Genomic DNA, 22,558 nt, shown 5'->3' with positions numbered 1-22,558 from the left:
AAGGGGATGGACGATGGTGCGGCCATCGTAGCGCAAGGGTAGTTGTTGGAAATGGGGTGGTAGAGTTGTTGCACAGGGGAAGGGGAGCGCAGTAGCAGCAGCAGCAGCAGGCGCAGCAGCAGCATTCAGCAACGCACTCACACTCACACATACGCAGGGTTACCCACACAGGGCCAACGCAGTTTGGTTCCGCGGGGCCGCTTCCTCAAAAACAACCAACACAGTGAAATGGCCGCGCGAGTTTCGGCTATATCGGGGGTTTTGCCGAAAAACGCAGCGCCGACTTTTCATAATCGTGTTCGGCTTTTGTTCGGGCTAGGCTTTTTGGAGGGTGCTCGCGAGCGCGTCGAGCAGCATCGTCATCAAACAACAAACTAGCACCGCACCGTATACCGCGCGGAGAACGGGCACAGCAAGCGTGTGCGAGCTGCAGCAAAATTTTTCGGCAAAGTTTGGTTTCGAGACGTGCGCGGGTCGACCGTGTATTTTTTTCAAAGTGATACGCGACAGTGGAAAAAAAATGTACTAATTATACCTGCAGGGAATTAGAAAGAAGCAACGACGTGAATTAACCACAGCAATTCGACCACTTTTATGTATACCGAAAACCGGCAACAACAACAGGCAACATACCTCCCCCCCAAAAGGATAAATCTCTGTCCGTAACAGGCGAATTTCACTGTTCTGATTTTTGTTTTGCGATTTTCTGGTAAGCGATCAAGTGCTTAGTGTGCAGTAGTGTTTGGTAGTAGTGCGTAATAAATTAGTGTTTGAAAAGAACACTGGTATACTTACGCAAAAAGTGATATGGTGAACAATTAGTAAATATATGCATTAGCGGTGCATTGAAAAATGAAGACTATAATGAAGCGGCAACATTAAATGTGCAGTCAAAATACGTATTGAAAGTAGAGAAAAAAGAAAAGTGATGAAAAATATTTCTTGAAAAAAAAAACACTAAATGGACAAATGCAAATTTTTGTTTCAATAATTTTTGTTTCATAATTGTTTATTTACATAAAATATTAATATTTTTTTTAAATTAAAAAAAGAACTTTTAAAGTGCATTCGGAATATAATTAAAAAGGGCATTTTCATTGCGTAATGCAACGAAAAACACTCCAGGTGCAAGTGCAGTGCAGCATTTTCCATCAGACCAGTGCAGTATATAGTGCAGTACTGTAGATACTTTACTCCAATTTGACCTTCTCATCAGAAAACGGCAACTCAATTAAGCGATGCAGTAGTGCAAATAAATAGCTGCAATTTTCTAATCGATTTCGTTTCCCATTTTGTCTTTTCCCCTTTACTGCACTGTGCGTTGTGCAGCAAGCTAGCGAAAGCGCATCACTTCCGGCATTGGTGTCCTTTTGGTGTTCATTCTCCACCAATTTTCCTCACACCGAAACGGGGTGGTGGAAAATCCGGAAGTAAGGCAGAAGATTTCCCGGTTTCCAAATCCGGCGAGCGGGAAAAACTCTGTGTGTGCAGTTCTGAGCGGCATTAAAACAATAGGAAGACAGTGTGAGACAGTGAGAGACAGTGAGAGAGAGAGAGAGATAGTGAGCGAAAAGGAAGCAAAGAAAGTTCACGCATACATACACACAGCCGTGAGAGTGAGAAAGAAGGAAGAGCATAAGGAATCCTTCCGTTCGTGAGGGGGGAAAGAAAAAAGTTCGTGAGCGTGAAAAACAGTGGAAACTCAACAAAAAATAAGAAAGGAAGACAACATAGACGCTTTTCCTGCCCAGGTGCAGGTCTGTGTTGCAAATCTCTCCAGTCCCGCAGAAGCTTTCTCTTTCTCGGGAGCAGCGAGCAAAACAACAACGACAGGAAAAAAATCCTTCCCGGCAATTGCATAAGAGTGATGCAGTGAAACGGGTTGCAACGGTGCAGTGCAATGCAGTAGTAGTGATTTTGGTGCGCGCTGCGGTGAGTGCATCTGTGCAAAGGATTTGTGCCCGGTCCCGATCATCATTAGGGCAAGGCCATTCGAAGTGACTCATCGAGCGAGCGTTGTGCGACCAGAGGAGAAAAACTACCCTCGAGAGACACCCTCGGGGAAGCGGAAGAATAGTTTTCCTAATCATAATAAAATCATTCTTTCCCACTAGTGGTTCATCTGTACGAGTGCATCCTGGCGTGCATTAGCGTTGCCCAAATGTGGTGCAGTGATGGTGGATTAGTGCAAACGCCCGAACGTGGCGGGAAGGGCTACGGTTGCGGCCGGGTACGGGCCCATCACTTGTGAGGCTCCGTTTTGGTAAACGAAAGGAACGAAAAAAAAAAAAAAAAACGTATGCAAACGATGTGAGACTAGTGTCGGCAGGAAAGCTTTAGTTCACTGCAACAAAATTCATCGACCGGTTCGGATAAACCAAGTTTTTGAAAACCTTTTCGGCAAGAAGTGCAGTTGCAACGCAGTTTCGGTTCAATTTACTCAACACCTTTTCTCGCTTTGCGGAAAGTTTTCGATCCGAATTCGACTACCGGTGTAGTAGAGGGAGCAAACGAGCACCACGAGTGAAATTTATCGGCAGGTGAAAAAATTCGTTACCCAAGCACCGGCAGAATTCAGCGCGGCACGAAAAAAACTAAACATTTTCCAAAATTTAAAATCACATCGAAGAAAAAAACAACGCCACAAAGGTGGACAGGCCTCGGTTTAGGCAAGAACGTCGGAACCGTGGTGAGTTTTTTGTTGTTGTGTTGAATACACCACCGAGGAAAAACCAACCCCCGGTGCAAGTGCGAACAACCCAATCCGGCACGCGTTGTACCACCGTTTGGAAATTGTGTTTAGTTCGAAATTGTCCATTTTTTAACTCCACTCCCCTGCGGCTCACCCGTCAGACGCGGCGTGAAGGGAGCAATTATTTTCATAAAAAAAAACGCAACCGCCCCACTTCCAAACAAGCGCAAACGCGTAGAAGAGATAATATTAAGAGTGCTTGAAGGTGTTAAAATAGAAAGAAAAACAAAACCTCCCGCACAATAAAACGTGTAACGAAGCCGCTCTAACTCATACTGTCCGTGGTGATACGCCGTACGCCGCCGTCGAAGATCCACAGGAAAATGCATCAAGATCGCATGAAACGTCTCAGCAAGCTGTGCAACGGATTATCCCGGGCAGGATGCAGAATTGTGCGACAGTTGTGCTAAGCGCGTTCGAATAGCTCCCTCGCGGGAAATGAGCTAAAACGGATCAAAATAATGCCAACAGCGTAACGTGAAGGTGCAAGAGTGTGCTGATATCGATTTCGACAAAAAAAAACGAATCCACTTGATTTTGGCGTGATTTTGGGCTACAGTAAAATAAAAATTCAAAAGTTTTGTGGAAAAAAGTAAAGAAAAGGAAAACGGAAGAGAAAAACCACGACGACGACGACGACGACGTTGAAACTATTGTAACATTTTCAACCAAAATAAACAGAACACAAGCAAATATAAGATAAAGAAGAGTGAAGGTGAAAAAAGCAAACCGTGTGAACACCGCGTTACACTAAAATCCCCATTTTCCGCGCGCGCGAAAACGGATCACCCATGTGAAGGTTAGCACCATTTTCCGCATTGCATTTTACTCAAAATTAACACTTTCGGCATATAAAAAGAGAAGAAGAAAAAAGGGGGGAGTCCTTTCGTCAACCAAACCCCTTCCCCAGCATCGCTCGTTCGTGTATGTGCGTATGGAAAAGTCATCTCTTTTGTTTTGAAAATCGTTTCGCGTGTTGTTTCGGGCATCGATATCGGGTGCGCAAAGTGATTTTAAGTTAATCCTCTGGTTTACATGCGGTAACATAACCACGACTGTAAATTCCAAAACCAACCGTTTGCAAACTCCACGCAAACACACACTTCGGGGCAACAACGTTTCGGGCCAGCAAAATTTGCCAAAACCTTTCGGAGCGGAATCGTTTATTGCTTTTATTGTACCGCCGTCAATTTTTACGTTTGTAAGCAAAATCCGCGCGCGTTTGCTTACGTGTGTATGTGTGTCTGTTTGTGCGCGAGTGCGTGTGCAGAAGCAGTGTGCATTTGTGCGAAAGGTGTATGTGTGTGCGATCGCGCGCGCGCCTGTGTGAGTGTGTGGATGCGTTCATGTGCATCCGTGTGCAGTAGCGATCCATTGATCCTTTGAAGAGTCTTACGTACGTGGAAGAACGTCCTGCTAGTTTGTTAAGCTAGTTGGCAAAACGGAGCATCCAGCGGGAGCAACATCAGGGAAAAAAACATACGACAAAACTGCATCATCGACGTTAAAGGTAAGCTTGAGCGAAAATGATCCTGGGTGGGAAAAAATTAGAGAGACAGAAACGTGATCGTGTAATGATTGGAAATTAACATTAAAAACAAGAGTTCCCGCTAGAAACATTCAAACGCCAACATGAAACGCTAAATCAGAGAGGTATAGAACCGAATAAACAATTCACCTTCACTCCCGCGAAATGTTTATGCGTTGCGGGGGTCAGCGGACATGCCGAAACCAACCTTCCCCCGTTCACAGGGCAGGGAGTTGGAAGCGGTGGTGGTAGTTTGTTAGGCGGTAGTTATGCAATTTTCGTTGTTATAAGTTTTCTTCCCCCTTTTCTTGGACCTAACTCGAAGAAAGTCGTACTGCAGCTGCTGCGAATTGTGAGTGAATGAACAAAAAAAAAAAAGAACACAAAAAGCAAAACAACAACAACAGAAAAAAAATCATAAACAACGCAACGCGCAGCGTAAAATGAAGCGAAAGCAAGAAACGGCAACAAAAAAACACACAAACGTGAGAAGGAAAGAGAGACAACAAACGCAGCAACCCAAAAAAAAACGCAATAAAACACGAAAATACAATCGAAAACAGAAATGAAATCACTTAAACAAATCGAAGAAGAATAGCTGGGCTTAGCAAATGAATTTTAAATTATGCACAAAACAAACAAAACGAACAGAAGTTTTTTTGTTTGGCTGCACAGTTATAAGTGTGTGTAGGTGCGCGGGTGAAGTAGAAAAGTGGAACAGAAATAAGGCAAAGGAAAAAAGCCGAGCATAACGCCGGCTTCAGGGTATTTAAAGTGGGAATATGTTTTGTTGCTGTTTGCTTTGCGTTATCGCAAAGAGAAATGGCAAACTTGTTGTGTATGGATAGTAGGCTCGATTAGGGATACTAAATAATTTCTTTTAACATTTATTCATAATTTATCGTGCTGCCTATTTTTCATTACTTCAAGAACAGATTTCATCCTGCAGAATATTTCTTAAGAAATAAGTGGAGATGGATCAAGAAATTCAAAATCCAAATTTCATATCGAGCAACGTACAATAAAATCTATTCTAATAACTATAATTATGCAAATATTATTCCGATTCATTATTCTGAATGAATGTCTTGAGCGGAGTCTCTGACTCACTCTGACTCACTCACAATCACTCTGAGATCTCTAATCTGGAGATTTGGATCGAAATTCTGCACTGATATCCTTCATGATTGATGCATCTGCAGAAAAACCAAAAGGTTTTATGCACGACTCATGATTGGAATGATTCCTCGCTGCAGATTCATAAGAATGAATCCTTTCAAAAGATTAATTTTGGCGAAACATTATTTTTCACATCTTTCGCTTTCTTAACTTTATTTTTCTCCCTTGCATTCCCTGTATAAAATTGCATCCAGCGGCAAATTGGACGTCTTTCCGACCGGCTCCGTAAAAGTTTGACCAGATTTGAACCGAATTAAGTAATACGAACAAAACATACAAGTACGTGGCATAATAATTCATATTTTAATTTTAAGCTTTCCTTTCTGTTTCTGGCATCAGTCCACGACCGAAGAAGGAGAAAACAGAACAACCGGCACCGGCGTGTGTCCAAGAGAGAGGCACGAAAAACTCCAAACGTCTTGTGAGTTTCTTCTGTTGCAGGCGCCAAGCGCAGCAAAACGTGGCCTTCGCCCGCGGCCATAGACACACACACACACGCACTGCTAAGCTGATTTCCGGTTTCTTCCGTTTTCTCGTTCCGGGGTTGATCGCGCTTCTCCTCTTCCACCTTTTCGCGTGTAATTTTTCTGCGTGACCGCTTTTCCATCCGAGCGCGTTCCACCGGTGTGTCCTGACACTTCCGTGAGGTTGTGTCTTGAATGTGTGTGAGTTTTTTTTCACTTTTTCATTTTCCTCGCGCGCATTTCATTTCCGCGTCGCATGAGATTTGCATATGAATTGAACTAATTTTTGGGTGGTTCTGTTCTGGTTTCTTACCAAGAAGGGTTAGCTGTTTTATGTTTTTTTTTCTTTATTCCAACGTGTTAGTGTTGGTACTTCTTGGATTTTAAGAAATAAAATTCGATTTTCTGTTTTCAGTTCAGATTTTGTAACATAAGTTAAAGGACATGGCAAATACAACACCAAGTTCCAAAAATCCTTAGAACAGAGTCGATATTAACTCGGAAAGCTTCCATAAAGAAGAAGAGGTTTTTAAATCTACTTCGGAGTTCAATTGCAACTTTGCAACAGATTTAATCAATGTTACAAAAAAATATGTCAAGTTACAAAAAATGTGATTTACTGAAATTTTTTTTCCATAAAAAACCAGGAGATTTTAAATGTTTCACAACAATAGCAAACCTGATACAGTATCGAACATAACTACAAATCCACTTCTTACTTAAATTTTTAATAGTTAAAACACTTTTCTACTTTGATGAAAATTGTTGGACGGACTGTAGTACAGCCCTTTCGTTTAGTCACGATATAATTCCCGCTTATTCGGCAATGGTCAGTGAACTTTTAGTCCTTTTATTATTGCTACTGCGATCCTTTCTCGGTGTCCCTCTAGGGATTACAGAATGTGTACACAAACGCGATAGAACGAACCAGAATAAAAAAACAACTAACGTATAATAAACGTTCAGCATGACAACCCTTGTGATCTTTCACCGTATTAACTTGTATCCCTCGCTGCATTCCACACCCAGCGAAAGGTGAAAGAGTGGCCCGCCCGGCAAGGCAAGGGGAACATTTTACTTTCACTTTCACTCACACACAGCAGGGTGCACGTGCCCTGCCGTGTATCCTTGCGCGGCTGCAGGTCCCTTCGGGCGCACTGCACTGCATCGCTGTGGCGTGTTGTTTGGTGCTGCATAGTCCTCCTTCGCGTGTGCAGCAGTTTGAAGAAAAAAAAAATGCGACAAACAAAAAAGAATAGAACAGAAGGATCAGACAAAAGCAACCCCTCTAGCGTTTTGGGTTTTTGGAATTGGTTCCGGTTCGTCGGTATCGTAGGCAATTGCAATCGTTAAATCACTACGCCGTGAGCCGGCGTACGGTTGTATTTGCAGGGGCCGAGCTGCAGTTTTACCGTTGACCCGGTACGCACCATAATCTTGGTCTGCATCTACTGTACCGACTACGGCCTTCAAAGGACGGCATAAGGGAAAACGCGAGCAAGCGGAGGGAGGGAGAGAGAGCCTGACGCGGAAAGGGAAGCGAAGCAAAATGCAAGACTTGGCCGTTCACCCCTGGATGCAGCCTGTGACTGCCTGCGCTGTGCTGCAGCGGGGTGTCGGGGTGGAAACTGCATAATGCACAGCACGTGTACGGCGGCGTTGGCTGTGTGCGCAAAAGGGTGTACGTTTCCATTGGCAACTTCCTAGACGCGGGCGAACACGCTAGCGGATCCTTTTCGCCGGGGACAAGTGTCACTGCAGAGGGCAATGAACGCACACGGCCGACCCTTTTCGGTGGTTTTCCCATTGCAAAGGGAGTGGTTTGTGTGTATTTGTGTGTGTGTATGGATGTTTTTCCGCGACAAATGAGCAGTTGTGGGAGCTACCACATAGGGAAATTCGAATTATTCGGAATTGGAAAGGATACAATAGACAGTGCTATTTGAAACATAGACAGGCTTTTTTCATTATATGTTGTGCAGGATATGTAATATAAAATCGCATTTACAACCGATACATTAATTAAGAGCTCGTACATATACAGCATGTTCCAAAACATCAAGTTATTTTTATTTTAATTTCTTGAAGTTTCATATCATAGATCTATGGATTCATTTATTTCAGTTATTCTTTGATGAAAAATCATCTAAAAATTATCATAAACCAAAAATCATCAATTTATCATCCTACTCTTATCAACGCTTGTCACATTGGTACTCAGAATAACGAGTACTTCGAAATCCTTGGAACCAGTTTACTAGAAATGTTAATCAGGAATTTGTTACACAACGTAGTAATTTATCTTTTGAATTTGATTTCTGTCTGTTTTACTGACAAAATAAATCAAAACGTAAGCCATTTTGTTATAAATTAAAAAAGAATGGCAATGCGACACTTTAATCAAACTTTTTCAGTAAGTAAAGCGAAAAAAAACTCAAATGCAACACTGCATTATTAAACTGTGTTCAAAAACATTAAACTTATACTAACAATCCGTTGCAGGGACATTTAGCACACGCCTGAATGTAAACGTGGAGCGTTATAATATATACTATTTTGGACGTGCAATGCGTACCTTTAAAAAATACGGGAACTTTTGTACAACTCTTTGCCAGAAAAGTAAGAAAGACAAACAATTTTTTTATCAACCGTTGTGTGCTTACGCACCGTTACGGGATAGGTTTTGTGCATGCGTATGCATCCGTTTATTGTTTTTTCGCCAGAGATACTGTGGTCATCATTATTGCCATCAACTGTTTGTGGCTGGTTGAGGCAAACATGCAAAAGTTAAACACTCCACTGCACCGTCTATTTTCTGACACACCCGCCTGCAGACGTAAATAAAACAATTCACATCGAATTGGGCAAGGAATAAAAGGGCTTTGGCTTAAATTTAGCGCACACTTTTATGACAAAGTCTATACTAAATTGTTATTATTTATTGTGCTGAGGTGTTTGATTTTTATTTAGAATTGTTTGCTGCAAGAAAAGCCTGTTATTTTGTTGACTGTCAGAGTTCCGTCCTGATGCAGCAGACTTCCAGGTAGATACACTTCTATCATAAACATTAATAAAATGGAGGCAAAATGTGCTTCGGAATGATTTTCCACGTGCTTCTACAGCGTCACTGCTTGCCACTTTAGCTCGGGACGCATCTCAACCGAGTGACAAGTACAAAAGGGGTGTAACGAAACAAAAGCTGTACGGTACACGGGGCTCAAGGACGAAAAAAAAGGCATAGAACGACTAGCCAGTCTCCCCGGTTCCAGATGGTGCACACAACGAAATGTAATTGAAAAAATGGCTAACCTTTTTTTCTATTTACACTAAAATCCTACACACACGGCGCAAAAAAACACGTGTATTCTTCGAATCCTCGATTCAGCAACACAAAAGACTCTAGCAAGGATAAGGTCTTAAAAGCAGCAGTGCGGACGGTTCGGTATTAGTCATCGTTGCTGCGTATGTCAGTTTGCCTAGAGCTGCAGCACGGAAGCACCAGGGGAAATTGTGTTCCTATAGCGAGGGGTTTTTGTGTTAGAAACCGGGACCCCCGAGGGCACTGGGTTTTTTTTTTTGCTTGTTTGTGGAGGTATAGAAAACAGACGCGAATAGCCAAAAATTCGCTTCCACCAAAAACTCATTGCGTTTCAGGGGTACGAAATGGTGTTCCGAAGTTCTTAGACGTGCGCGATTCCTTGCGTTGTGTGCGAGCAATATACACGCGAAACCGCGTTCCATTAATGCAAACCAGAAGGAGAGAGAAAGATAGAGTGAGAGAGAGAAACGATACGTGGCCTTGATGCAGTTTGTAATCAATCGGAAAGTAAAGCATAAGCAGCAGGCCGGGAAGAAGTGGCAGGCACATAATTCAGCATAACAATAGAATTTATTAGACGAATTTATACACATGCACATGAGTCCGTACCTGTGCCTGCTCCGATGCCAGACCAAGTAAGTCCCGTAAGTTACGGCATCACCGTGGCCATCGTGCGTGTCAATATTTGCTGTGCACTGTGCCGTGCGAGAGGCGCGCGTACTGAAAATATTAATACGAAAAATGAATTCACACAGGAAGCTAGCTGTGTTGGTTGAATTTTTACATTTCCACCCGATTGCATACATTTAGGCGCAGCTAGGAGCAATCGTGCAAAAAAAAATCCAACAAGAATAGCGCGATGGGGACGCATGGTAATCGACGGAGCCGGGAACAGTGTGTGTGGTGGCTGTTGACGCAACTGCGTGTTGGTGAAGTGCAACCGATAAGATGGTGAAAAAGGTGGTCCCGTTTCGATTACAATACTGACCCACTGACGTTATCGGTTTTCGCGATTTGCTTCCTTTTATTTCCGCTTGTTGGCGTATAGGTGTGATCTTTTGGCGGTTGACGTTGTTGTTGTTGTGTTGTGTGTGGCTTGCAACACGCTTCGATTAAATTAACGGTTGTTATGGAATTATTTAAATCTTTTTTTATTTTTATATTGTGTTTGATATATGGCTTCCAATGGGTTATGTAATCTAAATGATGTTTATATTATTTTGAATGAATAATAATATTGAATAATATTGAGAACTATATCCACCATATCAATTTCGCCATATCTTTCAACCGGTTTCGAACCGTCGCATATTTCGCTCTCGACATAAACGATCGCTATCTCATGGCCAACTGACACAATGTACTTTACTACGCCCGTAAGTAAACCGGGCGATTGCCCAAACTGCGAAATAATGATTCAGTGCGAGTGGAGTAGGAAAAAGCCAAAAAATCCACACGCACACACACACACAGTTGAGTGTACCTTCAAATGCACAGATGTGCAGGAAGAGAGCAAAAAAACAAATGACAATCTAACAGCGCAAATAATCATGCGCCACGCCATTGAATAGTACCGGGGCGGCTTTATCGCGAGATTTCGAGACAGCGGTTGGAGTGAGCGAAGCGCAAGAAGGAGCAACAACTAAACAAGCAACACGAGCCGAAACAGAAAAATGGATCAAAGTAGTAAATAAAATGTGTGCGAGGTGAAATGGAGCAGTTTGTTTTGCTGTTTTTAAAACTCGTAATAAATGATGCGGCGGAAGGCACATATACTGACGAGGGGACATTAAAAAAGTGGGTGCTTTCGTCTAATGTGTCCACCCCGTTGAATACGCCAGAGCATAAGACGCAACTGAGCGGTAAAGGTGAGAAGCCGTTTTTGCCTATCATGCGTTGTTGCTCCTTTTTCTTCCCTCATTCGTTGCCGCGAGATGAACATAATCTCACGAGCAATATCATCCCGCAAGAGATGCATTTCTCACCCTGAGCGAACTTCTTGGCATGTGTGAGCCACGAGCTGCCGCTGGTTGTGTGAGTGATTTTTTTTTTTTTGCGAGAAAGAAAGCTGTGCGAGAAAACTGTGACCAGCGCGAGGTGGCGGACATATACGCAATGGGTTGGACAGGGGGCTTTTCCTCCCCTTAAGATGGCCGTGGATGGAAGAGCACGGGTAATGGGATGGTGAAAATATGACCTTGAACGATATGGTTTTTGCAACAAAACGAAATCGCGGCAACGCGCATACAAGCAACTGGGCGATGCGTTGAACGAACCGGAAAAGGGGTACTGTAGTGATTTCGCTTCGTTTAAAATTTGTTGTTGCTCCTGGTTTAAGGTGAATATGGTGTCTTTTTATCTGTATTGCTCCTTGCTTGGGATTAGGAGCGTGAGTTGCGTTGATGTTTGTTGCGCTGAGAGATTTACTTAAGATGTGATCGAAAGTGAGCTTGAGCACAATTTTTGGACGGAATTGTAAGTCTTTGTAATGAGAAAAATTGATGTTTAACATTTCCGAAGTTTAAGGAAGAACTTTGTTCTAAACCTTAATATCCCAAAGAGTACAGACCTTGGTAGAATAAACTGTAGAAAAATAGGAAAAACTAATTAGTAAATTTTCTACACAATAATTGCAAACAATTATGCTTATGCAATGCTCAACGCGCGTGCATTGTGCAACGATTTAAATTGGAATGGAATGAACAAACCCCCAACAAACAGGTGACCCCAAAACAATTCGACCGGCACAGAATCGCACGTGACGCAGTTTCGTTTGCCCGTGATTGAAAACATTCAACATCCGCTCCGAGATGCCAACCCGAAACGCCCCGTCCCTTCCGCTCCCCGGTGCACCGAACGTCACCGACACCGCTATATTGCAAACCTTCGCTATAATTTACGTTAGTGCCTTCCGAAAACCGGCCCCGCAACCCCGAAGAAGATACCGCACAGTTGGGGCGTTTGTGGTGCGCTTGTGGTCGTTTTGTGTGCCGAAACCTCAACCAAATTTTAAAGGCCAACAGAACGATGCCAAATTGCATCGGTTGCAGGGGTTGTTTGCTAGTGTGTGCGTTTACGATGGAGGTTCAATAATTTCAATTCAGCTCTGATATTTGATACGTTCCAACGACACAGCAAGAAGGGGTAAAGAGGGGTGAGGTTGGGGGGGGGAGCTCCGAGAAAGAGAGCGCGGCCTTAAAGTAGCACGGATGGTGCCCCGTGAGTAACATTCGCGCGCGCGCGTGTGTGTGTGTATATATGATCGATAAACAAACATTATGCAATCGTATGCATTCTGGCGTCCGATCGAACAGCAGTGGCAATATTTGATGATGTGGTGTTTGGCATCGAGACGAAATAAAAGCATGAGTAGTACAGAGTTCAAGCGAAATATTTTTGGTCAAGCATAACCGGAAGCCGGAATTGAGCTGATCAATATTTATTGAAATAATAGATATAAAAATATCAATTAATAGTAAATAAATTCCAATATTGCTAAAAATTAAACAAAACTCCCTTGATATAAGGGAATCTGATAAATTTAGTGAATTTTTTTAATGGATAATATTAATGTAAACCACATTGCTTTAAGAAATCGGTATAAGCACATAAGGGTAGCTGGCGCCAACAATTCGCTATATAAATCGAGTTAATCGAGGGGAGGTTTGATAATTTAACAATGGACTTCGTTGATAACACGCAACGAATACGATGCAGCGATTCTCACACAGAAAATATTCTATGATTGTTTTTTGTGTAAAGTTAGTTTAATTTAATTTTGAACTGTTGTTTAAGTTTTGTTTAGGTTCGTAAATATTTGGTACCACCAAAAAAAAAGCCCTAAAAATAGCCAAATCCCTAAAAAAAAAAGTATTGCGACTTGATTCTTTCAATAACATGCATCATACCATTGCATGCTACCGATAACGATGCCCCTGACTAGCGAAAATATTTGCGCACGTTTCGGCTGATAAAACCTAGCCTAATTCCATATCAACACTGGCGTAGCGTTCCGAAAATTCCTGCAATTTAGAAGCGTCGTACACGTGTTTTCATTTTCCTGCGCTGATCTTATTTTTTTTGTTCGCACACCGATCGAGTTATGATTGTTTTGTTTTGGTGCCCAACGTTGCAGGTAGTGTGGCATCGCGTGGCTCTGACTCTATCTTGTTTTCCTTGATGCCATCAGATCGGGGTGGCTCGACACTTTTGTCAATGACACGCATGTAGGTTCGTATGGTGAGTGTGCAACAAAGCAAAAAGGAAGAAAAAAAACCCACCACCATACAAACGCTGTTGCGCTGTTTCGTTCAGTCGTGACGGGCGTGTGTGTGTTGGTGGGTACGAACATGCTTCTGGTTCATTTCATGCAGCTTTGCGAACCAGCAGTAGGTTAGATCCGGTGGTCCGGTGTTTTGTTGTTTGGTCGAAACATTTCTCCGGGATCACCGGGAATGGCAGAGATAGACGTGAATGCGCAACGTTTCGATGGTGTTTGTAGTTTTGTTTGTGTGGTATTTGTGGAGTCGCGTTAAAGTTTTGCGTCCGTACAGAAATAGAATGTTTTGGCAAGCCCGCTCCCACCCGTTTCTAACCAGGGTGGCCAGTGTGGCACGAGGGGTAATATTGCGTAAACAAACCACCACAGCGCTTTGAGCTTGGTTACCCTTCCGGGAACTGCACGCCTTTTTCGATGGGAGCGCAGATATGGAACCGACTTCGTTCTTTTGTTCGGGTGTGTTTTTTGCTCTTCCGAAAATCGGACGTACCGGAGTTTTGCACTGTCTGGGTGGTGGTGGTGGTGGTGGGCTAGAGCTAGTGTTTTCCCGTACCACTAGAAACTGCGAGCCCTTTCGCTTGATTTTCCACTTCCAACCCCCTTATCGAGCCCCACGCCCGGGATCGTAGAAATGATGGAGTTTCGGGGTGATTGGCACCCCCGAAGGAAGAGGGAGCGCAGGGACTAGAATTATTGGTAACGACAACAAACAACAGCCGCGCGAACAACCGATCGGATTACGAACGCGACGCGCGACCAAACAACGCCGGTGAAAAAAGGGTGGGAAAATCGAAAATAATTTTCGATACTCCAACCAAACCGGCCACCGAAAACGTTTGGACTGTTGTTGGTTCGTTTTGTTTTTTGTTCGCTATTTTATTGCAGTGCCCGTATTCTAGCAGCGATAGCGTTTTTCGTTCGTTATGATCCTTTTTTGTTTGCTGTTGTTGTGCCATAAGGATACACGGATGCACGAAGGTGGAGATGAGGTTGATGGTAGAATGGCAACCAGTGGGCTGGTTGGTCGGTTTGGGGTAGGGATTATTATATTGCAATCAAGATACGCGGAATTGATTCATTACCTTATTTGTTTGTGAGATATTGCGTGGGTTGGGATCTGGATGTGCGGCGTAGCTTACAGAGTTTTTTTTTATGAGCTTAAAGCTCAATTATTTCGCCATAAAAAGGTCTATTGGACTAGGTCCACAAATAGCTTTAATAGGTAGAGTTTGTAGTAGGGGTTGAAAAGGGTTTTAAATTAACTTGATATATTTACATCAGTAAAGTAAAATACTATGAAAGTGAATACTAAAATTAAATAATAAATAACAATAATATTAGAGGAATTCATTCTAAGCTAAATAAAAAGGTTCGTCGCTTATATTTTATTTTTTGTTTGGACACAAGTCTTTCCACAAGGTTTTCCTGGTTCACCTTCAACAAAACCCAATTAGGCAATATTTTGTCATCTTGTCAACAGCAATGCCCGAATGCATCACGCAATGGCTGGAAACGCTTTAATGCACTTCAACCCAACAGTCCGCTTCTAGGTGAGCGTTACAATACAGCAGTGAAGGCAAGATGCGACCGGAATGAATTATGGCGAGATAATGGGATGATAATTGATGGTGATTAGGTGAAAGATAATGCGTCGAAGGGCGCCTAAAGATTAGTTTTCACTTCCTGTGACCATGGTGGGGCCCGCCACAGTCAATGGGGCAGGAAACTTTTGCGGGAGAACGTTTGTTTTTCTTTTTTTGGATGCGAAACCACCGGACAAAGAGCGCGGGACAAAAGGGCCCAAGACAAAATCTTTAATTTGTACGCTCTTCTAACGGCAACCCTTCCGAGGCGGGTGGAGTTGATGACACAACGGGAAGAGTAACGAAACACAAACCTCCGTTAGGTCGTTAGATCGTACGCCGGTTGTCGGTTGTAGTGTTTTGGGAGCATTTCTCTGTCTGACCCGGGCGGACTTACGGGCGGAAAATGCACATTCATCACCGCGGGATATGGTTGCGGTTTGGTGTTGGTGGATGATGCAGTTAGATCTAGATCTTACTGCTACGTTCCGTATGCATATGAGCTTTTAAGGGAGGAATGCCCTCGAACATGAAGGATGTCATTATGTGCTATTAGTTAGCCGAGGTTGCAATCGAATGCTCTTTGTCTTTGGATGGAGATGTGTGATCTGGCGTTGAAATATTTTCGATAAAAGATGGTTTGATTATTAAGTTCAAATCACTATTATATTTAGAACCGTAAGGTAAAATCCTAAAACAGCTCATCATCAATAAAACAAAAAATAAACTAACGATCTTTCCAACCTTATAACCTAAAAATCAGGAATTCCACACACACAAAACCGCCCCAATTGCGTCGATGGAGAGACAATTCATCACGATCTTTTGCGCCGTGGCAAATCGATGCATCGTCTCACCCAATTCCCACCCCAACCAAAAAAAAAAAAAAAGACGAGGCAAAAGCGATCAGTCGTGTGTTTGGTGTTAGAATACGAACTTTTAAGGTTAACCTCCCGGGCTTAAGAGTGCCTCCTGGGCGCGACATGGCGCAACGCACTTTCCATGTGCGCGTTGAATGCGATTACCAGGCTTCAATCGAGCAGATCTCCAACAACCCCGTGTGCATCGTGCAGCGAGCCGGTTGTGTATGCGCTTTTTAAGGTTCATGTTTTGGGAGTGTGAGTGAACAATGAGTGAGGCTAAAAAAAAAAACAGCGCCCTCAAAATAAAAGCTCGAAAGCCGCCCGCCGGTGTGGCTTTTCTCTTTCCTTCCCTTGGCTTTACGTTGGTCGGCAGCATGATATGCATACGAACCTAAAACCCAATTCATGCAACCATTAAAATATGCTTTTACCTTCACCTCCAACCCATTCCACTGTTCCCGTGCTGGTCGGGGGCACTTCTTGCACTTGGTTGTTGCACCCCACCACCACCTGCAGCACACGTTTCGTTTCCCACGTGGATCAGCGCCCCGAGTGTGGTCGGTTTTCTGAGGTGACGGTTCGCAGGCAGGCTGGGCCCGATGGCAATTACTTTCTTGAGAGGGGGCCTATCTATTACTGCGCTGTGGCCTGAGTTGTGAGGATTAAAGCGAAAAGGGTCGGAGCAGATCGGTTGGTGAGGCCGAATGGTGGTAGTTGATTTCAAACCTCAAAAATGCACCTCTGCAACTTCAGCATCCTTCAGCCGTGGTATTTAAGCTCCATCACAACGAAAGGCTGCACCGACAACCGCGGTGGTTGGTTGGATGGAAAGGGATCGAACACTTCGATCATCATCACGACGATCATCACACAAGAAGAGAAGCAACGCACCCAGTGATAGGGCCAGCTTCAACGGTGTAATGAACAGCATCAATCAAAATGCAGCAATAGAGGGCGCACATGGGCTGGCAGAAAGGAAACCTTCAAAAAGCACATAACACAAACGGCGTACCAACAAAAAAAAACTTGGGATAAAAAATAAAATCCTCCTTCGAAACGAGTCATGAGCAAGTGAGAGTGGTATGTGCATTGTGTAATTCGAAAAAGGTTGATCCTCCATCCTTTTCACCCCTTCCCGAGTTAGGGGTTAGCTATGATAGCTGTTTTTTTTCGTTGTTACGCTCAAAGTGGCGATTGCTCTGCATATATGGGTGAGTCTCGTTTCACATCAAGAGCACTTTGGATCGCGGTTGCTATGGAAATGGGTGCAACGGTATTGCGGAATGGATATGCTGTTTGTTTGTTGCGTTAATGTAGGGCTTGCACCGGCTAATGCCGGCCTTGCGCGATGATACGCGCATTTAACGATGAATAAATATGGGATGAGTTATGAGATTCATCATTAGCTGGGATTGCTATGATTTGAAATAGTATGGAGAAAATTCGGACGAGCATCGTTAACGAGCATCAAAGGGAAATTCACCACAAAAGGATGAATGAATATGTTTCACAGCTCGATTCAATTTGGTATGGCAGGAACATACATATTAAAGTATGCAAATTTTAATAATTTCTTTATTTAAAATATTGCATGCCGCAATGATCGTTTACGGCTGCGAAAACATGATACGTCTCATAAATTGGTACATCTTTACTTAAACAGACAATTATTATGTTGAGTTATTGGATACATTTTGATGTTTTATTTAATTGTAATTTTTAGTACACCACATATTCAGTTAATAAATTTTCATACTCTCTTTTTCTCACTTCCAGGTATGTTTCGTATGGTTCATAAATTTCATTCGTAATGGAACGCTACTTTGGTAAATATACAAGATCGTTTTCTAGCATAATGTTTAAAAAAAAAGAAGAAAGGAAATCGAGCTTACGTTTAATGAATCTTATTAAGCCTCGCAGCCGACCCACAAAACAGCGTCTCTAGACGTATTCAAATGCAGCTTCACCCTCGTGTATTGCATGTACAACGCCGGCTTCCAAATCTCTTGAACCCCGAAATACCGTTTTCCCACCTGAAGTGCCCCCGCGTGAAGTCACTCGTAGGCCATCCCAAAAGGCCATCATTCAACCGAACCGCAACCGCAACCGCATCTTGCTGCGCCTGGCGCTGCCACGCACACTCTCACGTGAGTTTGATGCGTTTCGTTATGCTCCGTGCACCGAGCGGAGGGGTCTGTCGGGGTCGTGTCCAATGGTGCAACAGCTACGCACGCATGCACGTACGCGTACCGCTCGTTTCGGCTTTGTCCCCGTTGGTGACTTGGCCGGACGCATAATTTGGCGGTTTTCTAGCGCGCCCCTTCCACCTTTCCACACCGCACCGCTCTAATCCGCTTGCGAACCGTGCTGGTGAGTCGCCCGGCCACGGGGTTAGTCATGGGACCGTTTTGCTATGCTGTCCTCCTCCAAAGCATGCAAGACTCTCCACATCCACGACCCGCGGTCGGATTGTTTCGGCATTTCTTTTATTCAACCGTTCGCCTGGTTTTTTTTCTCGCCTTTGTGATTGGGGAGATATTTTTTTTGCCTCTCTTCATTATCGTTTGTTTTGTTCCAAACAAACTCCAGCAAAGCTTTTCTTTTGTTATCCCGCTCGCACCCGCGGTGCGTGGTGGAGTTTTTTTTTTCTTGCGTTTTGTTTTGGTTTTCACGTACGCCTAGCGGGGCGCCACAGAGAGTGGAAGATGCGTTCGGCCGGTTGCATCGCGGCGCAGTGAACGCATCAAGCGCCGAGCTACCCTAGTGCCGTTTGTCATTAGATTGCGGGGGAATGGAAGAAAAGGGCTGAAGTACGCTGACCCCTCTCTCGGCGGTATGCCGCGGCCGTATGCATCCGAAAATTGCGCCATTTTTTTCGGGTGGGTTTGAACCTCTTGTTAGTACTTTCTCTCTTTATCTCGGTTGATCTTCCCTGTTTCCCTGTGTCATTTCGGGGTGAGTGAAAATTTATGTTAAACGCTTGCATTTGCAATTGCTGGAAGTGTTTGTCCAGCGGGGGAGGGGGGGGGGGGGGGAGCCCAAACCTTAGATGGACAGGCAATGTTGAGTGATGCATTCACTTCTTTAACACCCCCTCGTCGGGGAGGGTGGTTTGGGAGAGTGTTAATATTTTGAAGAAGAAACAATAAATAAATACAATATGCCAAGAAGCTACGGAAGCGTTACATGAGAAAGCGGGAAGATGATGATGGTGTAGATTAGAAACCGAAGGAAAACTTTAAGAAAATTCTTCACCAAATCATGAATAAATTCATTGTACGATGGTGTCAATGTTGAATGTTTTATTAAAACGAAACAAAATAAAAGGTAATAATTTGCTTAATGGAAAATTTTATAAAAAAACTATTAAGTGAGCTTCTTTTAAAAGATTACTTAAATATTCGGTTTGGAATGTCTTCAGGAAATAGTATTCAAATTTACAGTAATAGTAATATAATTTACAGTAATATTTAAAATTTACTGATTGTTTTGTTAACAAATTAACCTTTCAACCAATCAATCAGTTTTCAATCAGATTTTATGTTTTGATGAAATTTTGACAATCGACTTGACAATTGTTTTATTAAAATCATATTTAGGCAAATAACGTTTGTGATATTTGTTGATAAATTGATGGAATTTTCGGTTTTTTTATTTTTTTTAACATTCTCTTGCGCATTACCCCTGCAATTGCTTGGAGACGCGCAGCTTGATTACAGCTTTACCTTAAATTATGAAATTTGTATTCTAAACGAAAGTAAATAAAACAAACTATTCATCTACAAATGCATGACAGTGTTATCGGCGCACAAAAAAAAACCCCAAATGACCCCTTGCTAGGTGTGGGGCCATCCATCTAACCCGTCCGTCGATCCGTTTCGAGAGGACGCTTGAGCACGATTAATGATGAGATGGAACCACAATGGTCAGCGTCAGCGTGTGTGTGTGTGTGTGTCTGAAAAGTGTCGGAAAGCTCACAAAGATAGTTTGATTATAAAGCAACAGCACACAACGGGCCAAAACCCCCTTTCCGATAGAACGAAACAACACCCGAGAGGGTACACGGGTACGCACGGGTCACTCGCATAATTGTGCACTCAACGAAATTCCTGTAATTTTGGGCCACTTCAACCGCGGCGCACCGAAAGAGCATCGCAGCATGGGATGCAGCCCCGGCGGGTGAACCGGCTGATGAGGTTGGTGTTTTTTTTTTTTGATTCACCCGCTGACCGAACGCATGCGTATGCGTTCTTCACGCTGGTTGTCCCGCGCGTTGAAGGGAAAATCCCCGAGCGAAGAGAAAACGTTGATCTGGTGGAAAAGATAGGTAGAAGGTAGTTATTTTCGGAAGGGAAATACACATATCTTGTGAAGCCTTTCTAGCACGGATCTCTTCCCTTTCCCGATATCTGCGGGGCTAGACTTTGTTTATCTATTCTCCCCAAAAAAAAGAAAGGAAAAGAAAGAAGGAAAAAAACACACACACAAAATGCATCGGTGCGTTTAAAACAGATTCATGTCCATGCAAGCGCCTTTTTATGCATAATTTTAATGTTTTTTTTTCCTGAAACAAAAACACCGGGAGGTGAAAAGATACAATGAACCATTTTCATCGCCCGCATGATGGCGTGTATTAAAAAGGGGTTTCTTGTCTATTAGAAGAACGCGGCAGTTTGCTCTCTGCACCTGTAAGCACCTGCATTTAAATGCAAAGCGAAATAGGTGTGTTTTTGGATTTTTACTTATTACAATTCCACCCCGCTCAGCGCAAGCTTCCCATTGCAAAGCCACACGATGTAACGAGAACCCCGTCTTTATCCATGGATGTCCACGAGCCTCACCACCGTGGGTATGAGTGATGGCCGCTGCCGGAGATGTTGAAGTTTCGATGGTGGCATTTTTGGAATATTTTTCATGCCAAACGCTTGCGCCCCGTGCCCTGCGGTGCATCTTAATGCGCTGACGTTTCAATTACCGCGCAACAATGCCGCGTCGCCGGGCGTTTGTTGGTGCGTTGTTTCGGGCAGATCGTAGATAAGCTTGTCAAACGCTTGCTGGTTATTAGCGGAAGATTTACAGGTTAAAGGGGGGTTCGCGAAGGAAGATCCTCGCTCCGCTCGCACTTTATTACTCGCTACACGATCGAGACGGTTTGATAACACGCGATCCAATGCGTGCCTCACGTCACAGCTTGAGCGGGGGGTGGTCCTACTATGGGATCATTTCGATTTACGGCACCCTTAATAGACCTCTCAACAGTTCTCTCCCAATGCGAGAGTCATAAATGTACAAAACGGAACAAATCGTTCGGTTTTGGTTTGCAAAGGGAGTGCATCGCCCAATGCACCCGAGTGCATCGGATGATTTCGATGAAAGCTGCGGGTTTTCGGAAGGTAAGCAAGAGAAACACCAAAAGGGGTATTGCCATCAATCAAATTGTACCTCAAAAATGGTGAAATTATACATCTATAAAACCTCTTTCCTCTTCCTCTTCGGTTTTCTTCAGGGAGTTCACTCTCTCCCTCTATCTCTCTGTCTATGGTGCTCCCGATTGTTTGCAGGTTGTAATTATTTATTGCTTATTTATGAGTGGAACGGTAGTTCGATGTTTGCTAGCCACTACTAGTACAACCCCATCAAACCATCGAAAAAAAAACATAAGCGATAGTGTTACTCTTACTCACCCACCATTTTCACCATTGACAAAAAAGCTTCTACCGAAAAGCCTGGCCGAAAGCTTGGCATCTGATAGCAATTTATGTTTAACAACATACAGACGGGGTTTTTTTCTGTGCACCGTACGCTGCACCGCTCGCCCGGGCTATCGTTATGTTGGGTGATGTTGCACAACAAGACCCATAATGATGAAGGCTTCCCCGTGCGATGTGAAGGAAGAGGAAAAGCCAACCGGCGAGAATGAGAAACGGCGTGCGCTTGGGGAAGGAAAAGAATGACGGAAAATAATGACGGGCACGTAAAGTAGAGCGGTTGGAAATGTTCGGATGCGGATGGGAGGGTGAAGGTGGACGAAATGCTAGTTTCGTTCCAAATTTCCCTCCAACACAAAGAAGAAGAAAAAAAAAATAACAGAAACATTAAGAACACAGGCAATGAGCATAATAATGCATAGTGCGGGCCTAGAATTAAGATGCACGAATATCATTCCGAAACCGTAGATTCTTTTGTGCTAGAAAACAAAACCAGCTCGGGGAAACCATCGGGCAAAGTAGGCCGCGGAAGCGAGGCGTAGAATGGGGGAAGATGCAACCAGGCACGGATGTTGCCGTGCGTACGAACTGCTGCGTCCTCAGGTGAGGTGGAAGTGGCCATAAAACTGATTAGAGTAGACAAACGCGTAATCATTATTTTTACTCATACACTCCCAGCGGAGTCCGGAGACGGGAGACGTACGGGTGCGTATTCGTACATGAATGCCTTTCCCTACTCCAGTGCTACCGTTTTGGGGTGCATACAGCGAGGTGATCAACCCCACGGAGCCAAGCGCGCACGGGAAATGCCTGAGCTGATTAAATCGTAATAAAAGGAACTCACTTGCCCAGGTCTTCTCCGGTGTGGATCTTCAGTGAGCAA

General features: G+C 43.6%; 1 protein-coding gene across 1 annotated transcript in view; it reads left to right on the top strand.

The window, feature by feature from the left end:
• Nucleotides 1-648: 648 nt before the first annotated feature.
• The window catches only part of LOC128305756 (zinc finger protein chinmo), a 98,359-nt gene continuing 76,449 nt past the window's right edge, over nucleotides 649-22,558 (top strand). Inside the window, exons 1-2 of the mRNA XM_053043352.1 lie at nucleotides 649-709; nucleotides 2,115-4,262. The gene's annotated coding sequence lies outside the window, so the exon portion shown is untranslated. The remainder of the gene's footprint in view (nucleotides 710-2,114; nucleotides 4,263-22,558) is intronic.

The sequence above is a fragment of the Anopheles moucheti genome, chromosome 3 (assembly GCF_943734755.1).
Source record: "Anopheles moucheti chromosome 3, idAnoMoucSN_F20_07, whole genome shotgun sequence".
NCBI lineage: Eukaryota > Metazoa > Arthropoda > Insecta > Diptera > Culicidae > Anopheles > Anopheles moucheti.
The sequence above is the reverse complement of the archived record's forward strand: the minus strand, read 5'-3'. Positions and strand labels throughout refer to the sequence as shown.